The sequence below is a fragment of the Zalophus californianus genome, chromosome 10 (genome assembly GCF_009762305.2).
Source record: "Zalophus californianus isolate mZalCal1 chromosome 10, mZalCal1.pri.v2, whole genome shotgun sequence".
Taxonomy (NCBI): Eukaryota; Metazoa; Chordata; class Mammalia; order Carnivora; family Otariidae; genus Zalophus; species Zalophus californianus.
The window spans coordinates 62964433-62980718 of record NC_045604.1 but is presented as its reverse complement, the minus strand read 5'-3'; the positions used below and the strand labels follow the sequence as shown (position 1 = coordinate 62980718).

Below are 16286 nucleotides of genomic sequence, written 5' to 3'. Positions count from 1 at the left end.
GTTTTTTGCCTCAGTATATTGGCTAGGACCTCGTTGTAATGTTGAATAGAAATGAAGGCATGAACATCCTGGTTTTGTTCTTGATCTTATGGAGGAAACATCTTTTATCATTAAACATGATGTTCATTATCACAGATAGTACTGAGATCTTAGTTTTTAAATATCATTCTTCAATAAAAAGAACCAAAGTTACTTGGAAAAGTAGGTGATTTCAGAGCTGAGATGAGGAAAATAAAAGATAAGCCCAAGGAATTTTGTGGTGCCAAAAAGTAAAAAAGATAGATAGATAGATAGATAGATAGAGGGAACATTAATAGGATGCAGGGGCTAACCTTAAATAAGTCCCTGTGGTGAAAGCTGGAACAATTTCAATAACAAAATAAATATCTGTAAGTCCACACTACAAAAATAAATGATTGAACAAATAAATAAAATGTTGAGAGGGGACATGTCCTCCTTATAGATGAATTACAATTAATAAATGTAGAATGAAGTTTCATAAAGGAAAAAATATGTGTGTGTATATACTTCCTATGCATTATATTGCTGGAAACATATCCAGATACTGGTAACATTGGTTGCCTTAGGAGAGGGAACTAAGTGAATGAGACCTGTGGTGTGTGTTCAGCTTTTCATTACGTGTACTTTTGCAACTTTTGAATTTTCAACTAAGTGGATATATTATATAGTCATAAGTAGCATTAAAACTTTAAGAAGACAATAAAATTAAAAATATGTAAATATTTAAGTAAAGAATCCCCTGAATGTCAGAATAAAATGAAACAAAACAAATAAAACAAAATAAATGTAGAAGGAATGAGGGAACTAGAAAATCGCCATCAGACCCCCAGAGGGGAACTTACTGCATATAGGATCTACCAATGAATGTTAAAATCGTTGGGCAAAAGTTTAAGAAAGAGAATATTTGCATAGTCTCAATGTATCTCTCCTCAAACATTTATTATTTACAAAGTTTTAAAGAGTAACTTTTCAGTAGAAAAGCCTGGCAGACTGTGTCTTAAGCCAGCTGATCAAGATGAGCATCACCAGTGATAGGACAGACTGCTGTCGTGTAGCCCATGATACGAGGCTGTGGGAAGACTAGATCACTTTTGTGGTATTCTTTCTCAGAATGCATAATCTCAACATAATCGTGAGAAAACCTGAGGCACCCAAATGGAGGGGGCATTCCTCGAAATAACTGGCCAGGTAGCCCCAAAAGTGTCAACTTCACGAAAGGCAAGTCTTGACCGTGGAACTGGGCAGGCTGGAGGGGACAGAGGGCATGCTGACTGAAGGCAGCACGGGGTCCCGGACGGGGTCCTGGGACAGCAGAGGGTATAGTGGGAAGGTGGTGAAGTCCAGATAAGGTTGTAGGTAACAGTTTTATACCAGCGTTAATTTCTTAGTTTTGAGCATTGTGCTTTGGCTATATAAGATATTAGCCTTAGGGGCAGGTGTGTAAACAGGATAGGGGAACTTTTTGTACTATTTTTGTAAGTCTTCTCTAAGCCTAAAATTATTTCAGGATAACAAGTTATAAAACTGTGATGTTAGTGTAAGCTTTCTATACCTCCTTTATTAGGTTGAGGAAGTTCCTGTCTGTTCCTAGTATGCTGATAGTTTTTATCCCGAAGAGGTGTTGAATTTCATTAAAAGTTTTTCTGCATTTGTTGTAATGACCCTATGGTTTTTCTCCTTTATATTCTATTAAGATGGTGAATTACACTGATTGGCTTTCTAATGTTCAATGAACCTTACATTCCTGGGGGAAAACCCACCTATTCCTGATGTCCTTATTATGTATTGCTAGATTTGATACAATGGATTTTTAAAAGATTTTTGCATCTTTAAGTCACGAGTGGCACTGGGGCGTCATCTTCTTTTCCTAAAATGTTTTTGTATGATTTTCATTTCAGAAATATGTTTGATCTTTTAAAATGAAGAGACAAGTTTTTCCTCTTCTTTAATTATATGGGATTGTTCATGTAGAATTTGTATTATCTGTTCCTAAAATCTTTGCTAGAATTTACCAGTGAAGCTACTTGAGCCTGGGGTTTTGTATTTGTTGGGAGGTTTTTAGCTCTGAGCTCATTTTCTTTCATGCTTGTGGGGGCTGTTCTGCTTCTCTGTTGCTTCTTGAATGTTTCGGGGATCTTTTGTCTTCTAAGCTTTCTAATTTATTGGCTTAAAGATATTTGTAATATTCCCTTATTGTCTTTACAGTGTTTGTTGTAACGTATGTAATGATGACCTCTCTTTTAATCCTGATATTGGTAATTTATGTGTTCTGTCTTCTTTTTCTTGATCAATCCAGTGAGAGGCCCATCAGTGCTATTGAATTTTTTCAAAGAACCAGCTTTGGTTTCATTGATTTTCTGTATTGTATTTCTGCTCATTATTCATTGGTTAATTCTGCACCTTGTTATTTCTTTATTCTGCTTCTTTTGAATTTACTTTGCTCTTCTTTCCGTATTTTCTTTGGAGGGAAGCTAAGGTTATTGTTGGGGGATTGTTCTCTTTTCATAGCATAGCACTCAGTGAATGCTATGAGTTTCCATAGAAGGACTGTTAGCTTTGTTTTGCAAGTTTTGATTTGTTGTGTTTTCATTTCAAAATAGTTTAAATTCCTCTTGTGATTCCTTCTTAACTCAGATTATTTAGAAATGTGTTGCTTGATTTCCAAATATATGGATTTTTCAGAGTTTTCTGTTACTGATTCCCAACTAAACTCTCTTGTATTTGGAAAATGTACTTTATATGATATTAATCCTTTTAAATTTATTGAGACTTGTTTTATGGCCCAGAAAATGGTTTCTTTTCGTGTATGTTCTGTGTACACTTGAAAAGAGTGTATATTCTGCTTTTATTGCACAAGGTGTTCTGTCAGTAGCCATACATGAAGATGGTTGATGGTGCTTATCTTTCCTGTATTCTTACTCATTTTCTGGCTACTTGTTCTGTCAGTTACTGGGAAAAGATTGTTGAAATCTAGAGCCATAATTGTGGATTTGTTTCTCTTTTTTTTGTCTTGTTTCATGTATTTTGAAGCTTCATTGTTAGCTGTATACACATTTAGGTTTGTGATAGCTTCTTGGTGAATTTACTCATTTATCATCATGAGTGTTCCCCTATACCCATAGCAGTAATCTTTGTTTTAAAATCTGCTTTGTCTGGTATTAATATAAGTCCTCCAGCTTTTTTTTTTAAATTGTATTTATCATTTCCATTGTGTTACTTTTAACCTATGTCATTACATTTAAGTGGGTTTTCTTTTAGGCATCATGTAGTTGATTTGTGTGTGTGTGTGTGTGTATTTTCATGTGTATAACAGTCTTTATTTACAACTTCGTGGCAAAAAAAGAAGAGGGAAAAGTTTAAAACAGAGCATTCCAGCTGATCTTGTCAGATTAGAGAAGTTCCATTTTAAATGTCCATCTCATCGCCCAAAGGTAAACAATACCGAATTGCATGTGCAGTTTCTTTTATGAAGTATAGCGTTCATATTTTAGACATGTGTTAAACATAAAAATTCTAAGGAAGTGAAATCATTCCTTAAAAATGGCATAAATTCAGGGTGTTTTAAATTTATATTGTCCTTGTAATCACACATGCCCAATGAAAATAAAAAACTGGAAAAGCAGTTGTACTTCCTATGTGAGTGGACAGTTACAACAATCATTTTATGCGATGACCATTGTATTTTCAATTTACCATCAACTACTCTGAACTTACCATGAGATGTAGACAAAGTCAGGAGACAAGACTTAGGGAATGTGCTCCTTTTTGGAGGGAGGTTAAGCCTTTCAGAACAAGCATGGGGAAGAAGCACCCTGTTGAAGAATTCTGCGTGGGAAAAATGTAGTCAATTTCAACTCCTGCTGAACTGGCTTACTGTTTTCATTGACATGTTTCGTGTCGTTCTTCTGACTCCACTGTGTTTAACTCTTCTAGTTTATCTGAATCTTCAGCAGTACAGAGATTTTCATCAATGGGAACAGCACCCCTAGCTCCATTTTCCTGTCCCTCCCCTTCGTTGTGCTGTTTCCAGATAACTTCCTTCACCACTTCAGCCCCCTACCTCTGGAAGCTTCGCTTTATTGTTTTCTTGAAATACGTGTGCTGAAGCTTTCAGGACTGGCTACAGTACCGCCTCTCTCATCTACACCTCTTGGGATGTACGGACTTAAATCTGCTTGGTTTGTGTGCACTGAATCATCCCCTCTTCACCTGTTGCCTGGGTGTCACAGGTACCATCTGCTTCCTCATGCTCATCAACCAGAGTAGGACGAAATTCCAACACCTCATGACCACTGATCACCAGTGCTTTCTCTGCTTTAAAGGCTGCTTTCCTTCCTTCCTTATCTTGCTCAAGTTTGTTCAGTGTTTTCTTGTCTTTTCCTTTCCTCTCATGCACACAAAGATTCTAGGGTGATTTTGGTATCATTTGAACCTAGGGCAGAACGCTCTCTTGCAATTAGACCTTATGAAATTTCGTTTTCTTTCTCTTCTTTATATCTTTCTTCAACACAAATCCAGGAGGAAATGCACAATGATGCATACAAGTATCATCCCCTCCAGGGCATACCCAAAACCAGCCATATTTGTTGTTTGCAAAAGCTTTAAGAAAATGTTTGCACACTGTTTGAGGGTTTCTCTTTTCTACAGCACCATGCTTTATGTTCACTGTTTCCAGTTTCCTCTCATCTCAATTATCCACAGTATCTTTTTCAAGTTCTTTACCTCTTGCATCACATTTTCTCCCCAGAGTCAAGTCATGAGACAACTTAACAATTACCTCCCCTAGTTCACTGCCCTTTCTTGAAGAGCACACATACCATGGATTCAGGTCTGCACCTTTACTTACTTTTGGAGCAAAAGTACAGGTTTGAATAGCTCATTTAGCTCTTGCAATTCTTTCTTCTTGTCATCTTCCTTCAGTTTCTTTTCAGCTTCACTTTATGCTATGTGACATAGATTTTGTTGACTAAATTGAACTTGATGACTGACAGCTTTGATAAACTTATGTTGTTTTGCCCCTTTATTATTCTTTAGATCAAAAATTTTAGGGGCGCCCGGGTCGCTCAGTTGGTTAAGTGTCGGACTCTTGATTTTGACTCAGGTCATGATCTCATGGTCATGAGATTGAGCCCCACATTGGGCTCCACGCTGAGCATGGAGTCTGCTGAGATTCTCATTCCCTCTCTCTCTGCCCCCTCCCCCACTGCTTGCACACTCTCTCTCAAAAAAATAATTTATGTTCAATAATTTTCTCTTTCTTTTTCTGCTTCATCTTTTTGCTGCCCACACCCTGACTCTGGTTTCTTGGAGGGCGTTGTAGAGACAGGCAGACTTAATCCCAGCTGGACAGTGTCAGGTGATCTAGCCCCACAGCAGGAGCAGGAGCAGGAAGACATGGGCAGCCCTGGCCACCATACTGTGCCTCCTTTTTTCTTATTCATTAGATAATATATGATTTTTAAATGGACTCCGAAGCCCAGTTTCATTTAATGCAAGTATTGACATAGTTGGGTTTAAATCTACCATCTTGGGATTTGTTTTGGCTCGATTTTTTTTTTATCTGTTACTTTCTTTAACTTTGTCTACCTGCTTTGGGGTTTATTGAATATTTTATGATTCTGTTTTATTTTGTCTCTTGTTTTATTAGCTATACATCTTTTTATCGTTTTGAAGTTGTTTCTAGAGTTTGCCATATACATGTTTAACTTCTCACAGATTGCCTTTAATTAATATTAGATCCACGCCACATTCACAGCCCAGTTGTTTCCTCTTCCGCTCTTTATGCTGTCATTTTACTTTCACATGGTATCAGCGTCCTAGCACGTGAGAACTATATTTTGCTCTTGGCAGTTATATTTTAATGTGACTAAAATTATGTATTTACACTTTTAGCATTCTCCATTCCTTTATGTAGATCCTTGCTTCCATCTGGTATCTAGTTTTTTGGTTTGTTGCTTCTCTTCAGCCTTTATTCTAAGACTTGTTTACTTAGCTCCACTTCTCAGACATGATTCCTGGGCTTGGAAAGATTCACGGAAAAAGAATGGGTTTGAAGGAAACACAAGATAAGGAAATGATGGGAATGTGACATTTCAGAAGCGGAGGCCAATGTGAGAATAAATCAAATAGGGATAAATTAATGAAGATCTGCTGAATGGGAAGGACCCACAGCTCAGGGTGGATTGAAACTGGATGCGAAAAATGGAGCAGGGCACCTGTTGATTTGGTGTAGTTTCCCGCAAGGTTAGTTCCTGTTTGCTTGATGTACCTCCTTACCAGAACAAGAGCTCCTCAAGTAGGGAACTGACATAACACGATCGGACCCTTTCAGCTTTTGTTGGTATAAAGTTTTAGGCAGGAGAGCTCGGAAAAGAACCTCATGGAGAGACTGTGTGGTGATGATAACATTTAATTCCAAATGCAGTTACCCGTGCACTAGAAATACAGGACTAGCACTGGAAGTGAGAACAGAAATGGATATGGCTATCTGGGAACTCAGTTAAACGAGGGTTGTGGGAGTGGATTTCCCCTGTGAGCAGGGGAAGGATGAGAAAATCAATGAGAAAGAAAAAGAGAGTTGGGACAGGGCGCCTGGGTGGCTCTGTCAGTTAAGTGTCTGCCTTCGGCTCAGGTCGTGATCCCGGGGTCCTGGGATCGGGCCCCGTGTCGGGCTCCCTGCTCAGCAGGGAGTCTGCTTCTCCCTCTCCCTCTGCCTACCACTCTGACTATTTGTGCTCTCTCTCTCTACCTCTCTCTCTGTCAAAAAAAAAAAAAAAAAAAAAAAAAAATATATATATATATATATATCCAGGACAGAGGGGGGTGTGAGGACACTGAGAGCCAGGCCTGAGTGTTGGAAAATACCCACAGTCAGGAATGGAAGTTGGTTTGAGGACACATTTTTATAAGGTGTATCAGAGTCCCTTGTGAAGAATCATGTAAAAGTTACAGGGACACTTTTCTGACTGAATCTGACTCTTATTTTCTGCCTGAAAAATTCCTCTTGATGAGTTTGGTGACTGTGGCAGTTACGCAGATGTTAGTGATCTCTGTGATGTTCGTCAGTGAAGCAAGGTCAAGTATAACATGGACGCTAACAGAGAAGACAGATCGTTGGCAACAGTATGCCTCTAGGAGTTTCACAGTGATAATGCTCCTTCCCTGCTCAAAAGATGGCCCATTTTTAAAGTTTGGATCAAAGAAAGATGAGCTCCAAATATCTACCAAACACTCTTATGGTTTCACATTAAAATTACTGTCTTCCATTGATCATGAGGCTTTGTACTGAGGATATAAAAGAAGACAGCTGTCCAGATGTTAGTTATGGCATGGAATGCAAATGGCCAGTTTTAAAATCCCTCAAATTGGGTTAAGAACAAAATATAACGAGATGTTCCTTACAGGAATCTCACCTGAAAATTGTACAGAAAAGTGGAAAAAATGAGTATGAACAGAGATTTAGCAGTCAAATGTTATAAAAAGTAAACAGACAACAATGATAACAATAATTTTGGGCTAAGTTGATTTCAGTACATAAATATGAAATGTGAAAGGTCATTTTTGGCATAATGAACAACCTGCACCAAATAGCAGCATCCACAAGCACAAAACGCTATGAGAAATGCCAGGGGACTTCTTAGAAATACAATTTCTTGCTCAGTGTGGCAGAGGTTTACTGGCAGGAGGCAGCTTGTGGTTTTGTTGATTTTTCTTCTTCAATTTTGTTTTCAGTTTCATTGATTTCTGCTCTGATTTTTATTTCTTTCCCTTATCACAGATTTTATTTGCTCTTCTATTTCTAGTTTTCTAAGCTGGAAGCTTAGATTATAACTTCAGATCTTTCCTTTCTAATGAATGCAATCAGTGCAATAAATTTTCCCTTAATTTTCTGTTTTCACTGCATCCCACAAATCTTTGATAAGTTGTATTTTCATTTTCATTTAGTTCAAAATATTTAAAATTTTTTCCTGAGACTTCCTTTTTGACTTGTGTTATTTATATGTATTATTATTTAAATAATAAGTATTTGGGGGTTTTGAGCTATCTTTCTCTTACTGATTTCCAATTTAATTCCACTGTGGTCTGAGAACGTTCCCTTGAATGTCTGTTCTTTTAAATTTGTTAAGGTGTGTTTTAAGGCATAGAATGTGGTCTGTCTTGGTGAATGGCCTGTGAGCTTGAGAAGAATGTGTATTCTGCTGTCTTGGGATAAAGTAGTCTGTAAATGTCAGTTGGATCCAGTTGACGAATGGTGCTTTTCAGTTCATTGATGTCCTTACTAATTTTCTGCCTACCAGATGTATCAGTTACTGACAGAGGGATGTTGAAGTCTCCAAGTGGAATAGGAAGTTAATCTGCTTCTCCTTGCAGCTCTATCAGTTTTTGTCTATTGTATTTTGATACTCTGTTGTTAGGATGCATACACATTAATGATTCTTATATCTTATTGGAGATTTTGCTACCTTATCATTATGTAATGTCCCTCTTTATCTGTGATAATTTTCCTTACTCTGAAATCTGCTCTGTTTGAAATTAGTATAACTACTCCAGCTTTCTTTTGCTAAGTGTTAGCATGGTATGTCTTCCTCCATCCCCTTTCTTTTAATCTCTCGGTGTCTTTACATTTAAAGTGGATTTCTTCTAAGTAATTCATGGTTGGTTCTTGTTTTTTTACACACTCTGCCAGTCATTGTCTTTTCGTTGGTATTTTTAGGCCGTTGAAATTTAAAGTGATTATTGCCATAGTTGGAGTAATATCTGCCATATCTGTTACTGCTGTCTATTAATTGTCCTGTTCTTTGTATATTTTTGTGCGTTCCACTCTTTTTCTGACATCCCTGGTTTTAACTGAGCATTTTCTAAGGCTGCATTTTTTCCTCCTCTCTTAGCATATCATTTATACTTTTTAAACTGTCTTGGTGCTTTCCTTTAAGTTTGCAGTATATATTTACAACTAAGTCAAGTCCTTTTTCACATAATACTCCACCATTTCACAGATGGTACAAGTACCTTAAAGCAGTATTCCTAATTCCTCCTTCCTGTCCCAAGTAATATTGCTCATTAATTTCACTCATCCGTAAGCTATAATTATTGTACATATTGTTGCATTATTGTTTTGAACAAACTGTTCCATCTTAGATCAGTTAAGGATGAGAAAAAAAAGATTTTATTTTACCTTTGTTGGTTCCTTTTCTAGCGTTCCTCCTTTCTTTCCTGTAGAACTAAGTTTTTATCATTTTCTTTCTGATGAACTTTTTTTTAAAAGATTTTATTTATTTGAGGGAGAGACTGGGAGAGCATGAGCAGGGGGAGGGGCAGTGGGAGAGGGACAGGCTGACTCCCTGCTGAGCGTGGAGTGGATGCGGGGCTCTATCCCAGGATCCTGAGATCATGACCTGAGCTGAAGTCAGGTGCTTAACTAACTGAGCCACCAGGCGCCCCTGAACTTTTTTTTTTTTTACACTTTTTGCAAGGTGGGCTTACTGGTGACAGATTGCCTCAATTTTTGTTTGTCTAGGAAAGTCTTTATTATTCCTTATTTTTGAAAGATAACCTTGCTGGATACAGAATTCTAGGTCAGTGGTTTGTCTTTCAACACTAAGTATTTTATTCCATTTTTTTTTCCTTATTTGCATGGTTACTGAAGAGAAATCCAAATCTAATTCTTGTCTTTGAACGTCTATAGATAAGGTTTTTGATTGTGTGTGTGTGTGTGTGTGTGTGTGTGTGTGTGTGTGTGGCTTCTTAAAATTTTATTCTTGTCTTTGATTTTCTGCAATTTGAATATGATATGGTTAGGTGTAGATTTTGGACTCTTTATGTTGAGTCATATTCTCTGAAATTAGGAGCTATGTTTTGGTGGCTAGCACTAATTTTGGAAAATGGCTCAGTCATTATTGCTTCACATATTTCTTCTGCTTTCTCTGTCTTCCTTCTTATATTCCCATTACATATACCTTTTATCATTGTTTTACAATTCTTCTTTCTCTTTCCATCTCAGTTCTGGCAGTTCCTGTTAACATTTCTTCAAGCTTACTGATTCTTTCCTTGGCCATGCCCTGATGATTAATGAGCTCATCAAAGGCATTCTTAATTTCTGTGATGGTGTTTTTTCATTTCTAGCATTTCCTTTCTATTCTTTCTTACAGAATTCCATTTCTTTACTTATACTACCCATATGTTCTTGCATGTAGTGCAGTTTTTCCATTAAAAACCCCTTACTATATTTTCATAGATGAATTAAATTCCCGGTCTGATAATTTCTGCCATATCTGAGGCTGGTTCTGGTGCTTGCTCTTTATTGTGAAACTATGTTTTTGATCTTTTAGTATGCCTTGTAATTTTCTGTTGAAAGTCAGACATTATGTACTGGGTAAAAGAAACTGAAGAAATGGAGGTAAATAGATTTTTAGTAGAGATTTTATGTGTTTATCAGGCTAAACTTACTTGCTAATGCTAATACCGTTTTTTTAGGAGATATTTCAATTTGTATGCCTTTTATTTATTTTTCTTACATTATTGCACTTGATTAGGATCACCAGAACAATGTCATATAGAAATGGTGAGAGCAGACATTTAATTATTATAGCATTCACATATCCCCCAGTTACTATGATATTAAGCTGTAGGTTTTTTCATGTACACCATCTCTTAGATTGACAACACTTTCCAGTATTCCTGTTTTCTGAACATTTTTTATTATGAATGGATGCTGGATTTTGTCAGAATTTCTGCATTCATTGACACAGTCATGGTATTTCTGTTTTAGTTTGTAAATATGGTGAATCACATTGATTTTTTAATATTACGTCTATGCTGCATACCTCAAATTAACTCCAATCGTGGTATATATTTTTTATATACTGCTTAATTTCTTTTGTTAGTATTTTGTCAAGAATTTTGCATATAATAAGAAATAGTAGGCTATACTTTTTTTTAACATATTAGCCATCTGGTTTTAGAATCAGGATAATGCTAGACACCAAAAATGAGTGGTATTTCCTTCTCTTTTATTTTATGAAAGTTTTTGCATAGAATTGATATGTTTCTCCTTTAAATGTTTGATAGAATGTCCTGTAAATCCATCTGAACCCAGAGTAAAGAAATTCTATCTCTAATGGATATAGGACACTTGTGGTTATCTCTTTCTTTTGACTGAAATTTGGTAGCTTGTATGTGTTTTTAGGAATCTAAAATTTTTATCTAACTTGAATTAGTTGACATTCAGTTGATCATTTATTGTCTTGATTTTTTTTCTATTTCTTAGTAAGCTAAAAAGCTTACTTTTTAAATTAGTTCTTCTTTTTCTGGTTTATTAAGTTGAAAACTTAGATTTGAATCTTTTCTTCTTTTCTAATATGTCCTTGTAGTGCTATATGTTTACTTCTAAGCAACTCTAGCTCTGAGCACAGCCTATAAGTTTTGTCATGTCATATTGTGACTTACTATTTGTTTCAAAATGCTTTCTAATTTTCCCTCTGATTTCTTTTTTGACCACATGGGTTATTGAAGTGTATTGTTTGACAATATTTGGAGATTTTTCACCTATCTTTCTGTTTTAATCTCTAGTTTAATTCTGTTCTTAAAGAACATACTTTTTATATTTTAATCTTCTAAATTTTTTGAGATTTGTTTTATGAAATATGGGTTATATTGATGAATGTTTCATGTACATTTGCAAAGAATATGTATTCTCTTGTTATATACAGTGTTCTGTAAATGTCAGTTAAGTCAGGTGAATCAATAGTGTTAAGCCTACTACATCCTTACTGAATGTTTAAGGGCTCACTTTTTATCAGTTACTAAGAAAGAAAGAAGAAAATCCTCAATGGTAATTGTGGCTTTGACTATTGCTCTTTTAGTTCTATCACCTTTGCTTTATTTTAATCTTAAAGTTCTGCTTGTAGGTGCTCCAAAATTTAAGATTTTATATCTTCTTAATGAATTTACCTCCTCATCATTTCATCTAGGTTAGCCAATTTTTGGCATAAAGATTAGAGATGAATGAAAAAGAGACTAGAAAAACAATAGGGAAAATTTTTTAAAAAGATTGTTTACAAATATCTGCAAAATTAACAAACTTTCAGTAAGAGTCACTAAGGAAAAAATCAACTACTAAAATCACAAATGAAATAGGGACATTACTACTGACTTTATAGAAATAAAAAAGGATTATAAAAGAATACTCTGAACAGATGTACATGTAAAAATGGATAACCTATATGAAATGGAAAAATTCCTAAAAATGTACAAACTACCAAAATGACTCAAGAAGAAATTGGCTGTAACTAATAAGGCAATTAAATCAGTAATCAAAAAAGTCCCAGATGGCTTCACTGGAGAATTCTATCAAATATTTAGAGAAGAAATACCACCACTTCTTCCCAAACTCTTGCAAGAAATCAAGGGAGTAAATACTCTTTAACTCTTTCTATGAGGCCAGCATTACCCCAATTCCAAAGCCACACAAAGACATTACAAGAAAAGAAGACTACAGACCAACATCTGTAACTAACATAGATACAAAATTCCTCAATAAGCTCTTAACAGACCAATTAGTAGCATATTAAAAGGATTGTATACCATGATCAAGTGAGTTTTATCCCAGGAATGCAAAGACAGTTCAACAGACTAAAATTAATCAATGAAATACCCCACATTAATAAAGAAAAGAAACCCACATAATCATCTCAATTGCTGCAGAAAAAGCATTTGACAAAATTCCACACCCTTTGCTGATTTATAAAAACAAACAAAAAAACTCAGAAAACTAGGAATAGAAGGAAACTTGTTCAACATGATAAAGGCCATAGATAAACCCACAGCTGATACCACACTTGGTGTGGAAGGACTGAAAGCTTTTCACCTGAGGTAAGAAAGAGAACAAGGATGTCTACTTGTGACACTTCTGTTCAACATTAATACTGGAAGTTGTAGTCAGGGCAATTAGAACAGAAATTAAAAGCAATCAAATTGGAAGGAAGTAGTACAACTACCTCTCTTCACAGATACAGAAAACCCCAAGGAGCACACACGTGCACACACGCGCGCGCACACACACACACACACACACACAACCTCTAAAGCTAATAAACATATTCAGCAAAGTTGCAGGATATGAAATCAACACAAAAAATACTTTATATTTGTATATATTATGCTATGAACAATCTGGAAAGCAAATTAAGAAAATTCCATTCACAGTAGCATCAAAAAGAATAAAATACTTAAGAGTAAGTAGAATCACAGGGGTGCAAGTTACATGCTGCCAAGTATACAACATTGCTGAAATAGATGAAAGAAGACATGAGTAAAGGGAGAGATACCCTGTGTTTGTGGCTTGGTGACTTACTATTAAGACGACAGTCCCCATCACGGTGATACAGAGTCCATGCAATCCTTATGAACACGGTCATGTGTGCAACCTGTGTAATATGCTCCCAGATTCATCTTGCTTATATTTCGTTAAGAATTTTTGCACCAGTGCTCATGGGGATATTGGTCTGTAGCTTAGAACATGCATGTCTTTTAAGGCATCAAGTCAAACCTCAATAGAAAACAAAGGAGCCATATAACTCAGACCATTTTCTGTGATCAATAAAATTGCAATAAAACTAGGAGTAATCAACAAAGAAAGACTTCTCTAAACCACAAATGTTTGACATCTTTAAGATAAACTTGAATATAAGTCACGGATTACGAAGTAGCTGCATTGGAAATCAGAAAATATTGGAGTTGAATGGCAGTGAAATTTGTGAGACGCAGTCAAGGCAGTTCCTAAATATTTGTATGGGGGTGGGGGCGGGCAAACAAAACGGAAAGATCCAACATTAGCCAAGTTTCCAAATCAAATTAGGGGAGGAAATTCAACAACAGAATAATTATGGTGAGAGAGAGTAGAAGCACCAAGTAAATGTAAAAGTACAAATGAATGAAATAGAAAGCAAACGTTTGAAAGGATCAAGAAAATGCAGTTATATAAGAAAGAGACTAGTGAAGTAGACAAATCTCAAAATTAATCAAGAAAAATATTAGGAATTAAAATGAGATGCAGAATATAGAAATGAAAATGTAATGCAACTACCACAAATAATTTTTATACTGTTTATTAAAAAAGAGAGGTAATGGATAATTTTAAGCAAACTATAAATTATTAGCTGACTCAAGAAAAATGTGAAAACATTTCATTGTTAAATTAGTATAAAATCTGTCACCTCTCCAGTTCCAGTGTTTTCACCCCAATACAAAAACACCAGTACAAGTCCAGATGAGTTTTTCAGGTAATCTCCATCAAACACCCAAAGAGAAGATAATCCCTATCATTAAAAAGATATTATACAAGCTGCTCCTAAGAAAGAAAGAGGGTTATGTACTTCTCAAACTTACTTTATAACCTTTGGTAACCTTGAGAAGACTCTTACAAGAAAAAAATTTATAGGCCACTTGTGAACATAGATTTAAATCTTCTAAGTAAAATATTGAGCAGTTATTTCTAACAATGCATAACAATATTTATGTTCTTATATCCATGTTAGATTTATCCATGTTAGATTTGTTCTAGAAATATGATTAGATTAGAAAAATTTAATGTCATTCATCACATTTAGAGATTAAGGAAGAAATCCACATGACCATCTCAATCTTTGTAGAGAATTAAAAAAAAAAATGAAAATCTTTTCATGAAAATGAAAGTAGAAACCATTCGTGATTTCTTTTTAAAGATTTTATTTATTTATTAGAGAGAGAGAGTGATAGTGAGAGAAGGAACACAAGCAGGGGGAGTGGGAGAGGGAGAAGCAGGCTTCCCACTGAGCAGGGAGCCCGATGCGGGGCTCGAACCCAGGACCCCGGGATCATGACCTGAGCTGAAGGCAGATGCTTAACGACTGAGTCAACCAGGCGCCCCCATTCGTGATTTTTAAAGATATATTTAAAACACTTTCAGTAACCTCGAAGTAAAATGACCTTCTTTAAATAAGTTTTTATCAAAATTTTTTCTACAAACATTATACTTAATGGTTGGATATTACAAATATTTTCTTTAAATGTAAGGAAAATGATACCTATCAATATCACATTTGTGGCAGTTTTTTGAAATTGTTTTTTAAAGATTTTATTTACTTTATTTGAGAGAGAGAGAGAGAAGGGGCAGAAGGAGAGGGAGAATCTTCAAGCAGATTCCCAACTGAGCAGGTGACCCGATGCTGGGCTCGATCCCACAACCCTGAGCCGAAACCAAGTCAGACGCTTAACCAACTGAGCCACCCAGGTGCTAGTAAGATAAGGTAATAAAAATAAGATAAGAAAAAGAAATAAGTCGTGTGTGATTTTTAAAGGAAAAAAAACTTAACAGATCTTTGATGATGGAATATGTAGTAATTACATTTTGTCTTATTCTTACAGTGGACTACTATACTGAATAAAAAATGAATATGGATTTATAAATATCAATTGGTAAATTTATTTATAAGTATTTATTGGTAAATCTCAAAAATACATGAACATAAAAAATCAAGTTACATAAGATACTTAGGGAATGATACCATTATTACAGCTGAAAATGAACTAAAGAAAATTATGTCTGTAATAGCCTATCTATGGGCAAGAAGTAAAAGCACTTGTATGCAAATGATACAGAGGAACAGCACCACAATATTTGCTTGAATCATATATAATGATAATTTGGGGGATTAAAAATGGGTGAGTATTAGTGAGGAGAAAGCAATAGGTATTAGCTGCATCTCCATGTTTTATATCTTAAAAAAAAAAAAGTTTCAAAGTACATATGACAAAATGTTAACATCTGTTAGGTAGATCTGGTTGTCATTTATCTTATTTTCCACTCTTTCCTTTATGCTCAAAATAGTTCTTTTTTAAATTTTGTAAGTGAAGTGGGAGGGGAAAGAAATGGAAGCACTAAGCGTAGGCTCCTCGAGAAAATGGAAGGAGGGAGTGAGAGCAAAATGGGAAACAGCCCACAGAATGGATTAGATGTGTGTTTGCTTTCATGTTGCTCATGTACCTGGGGAAAAATCCAATCAGGGCTCTGGAAGTGGAGATCCATAGCCAAAAAGTAAGTTTATATACAGATAGTAAGATGTACAATATAGAGATTGTGAGATGTGAGATGATGATAAATACAGGGAAAAGTAAGACATAAGCAAAAAGCAAGATCTGTGAAGGCTAGCCGAAGGGATTAGTCTTTACAGAAGAGGAAGCCGTGGGACACCGTTGTAGTGTCACTGATGGGAGAGAAATGAGAATGC

General features: G+C 35.6%; 1 protein-coding gene and 1 pseudogene across 5 annotated transcripts in view; one reads left to right on the top strand and one right to left on the bottom strand.

Annotated features, from left to right (window-relative positions):
• Positions 1-16286, top strand: part of AKT3 (AKT serine/threonine kinase 3) — a 316918-nt gene that overhangs the window by 269895 nt on the left and 30737 nt on the right. The window lies entirely within an intron of this gene.
• Positions 3901-6331, bottom strand: LOC113931989 (annotated as a pseudogene).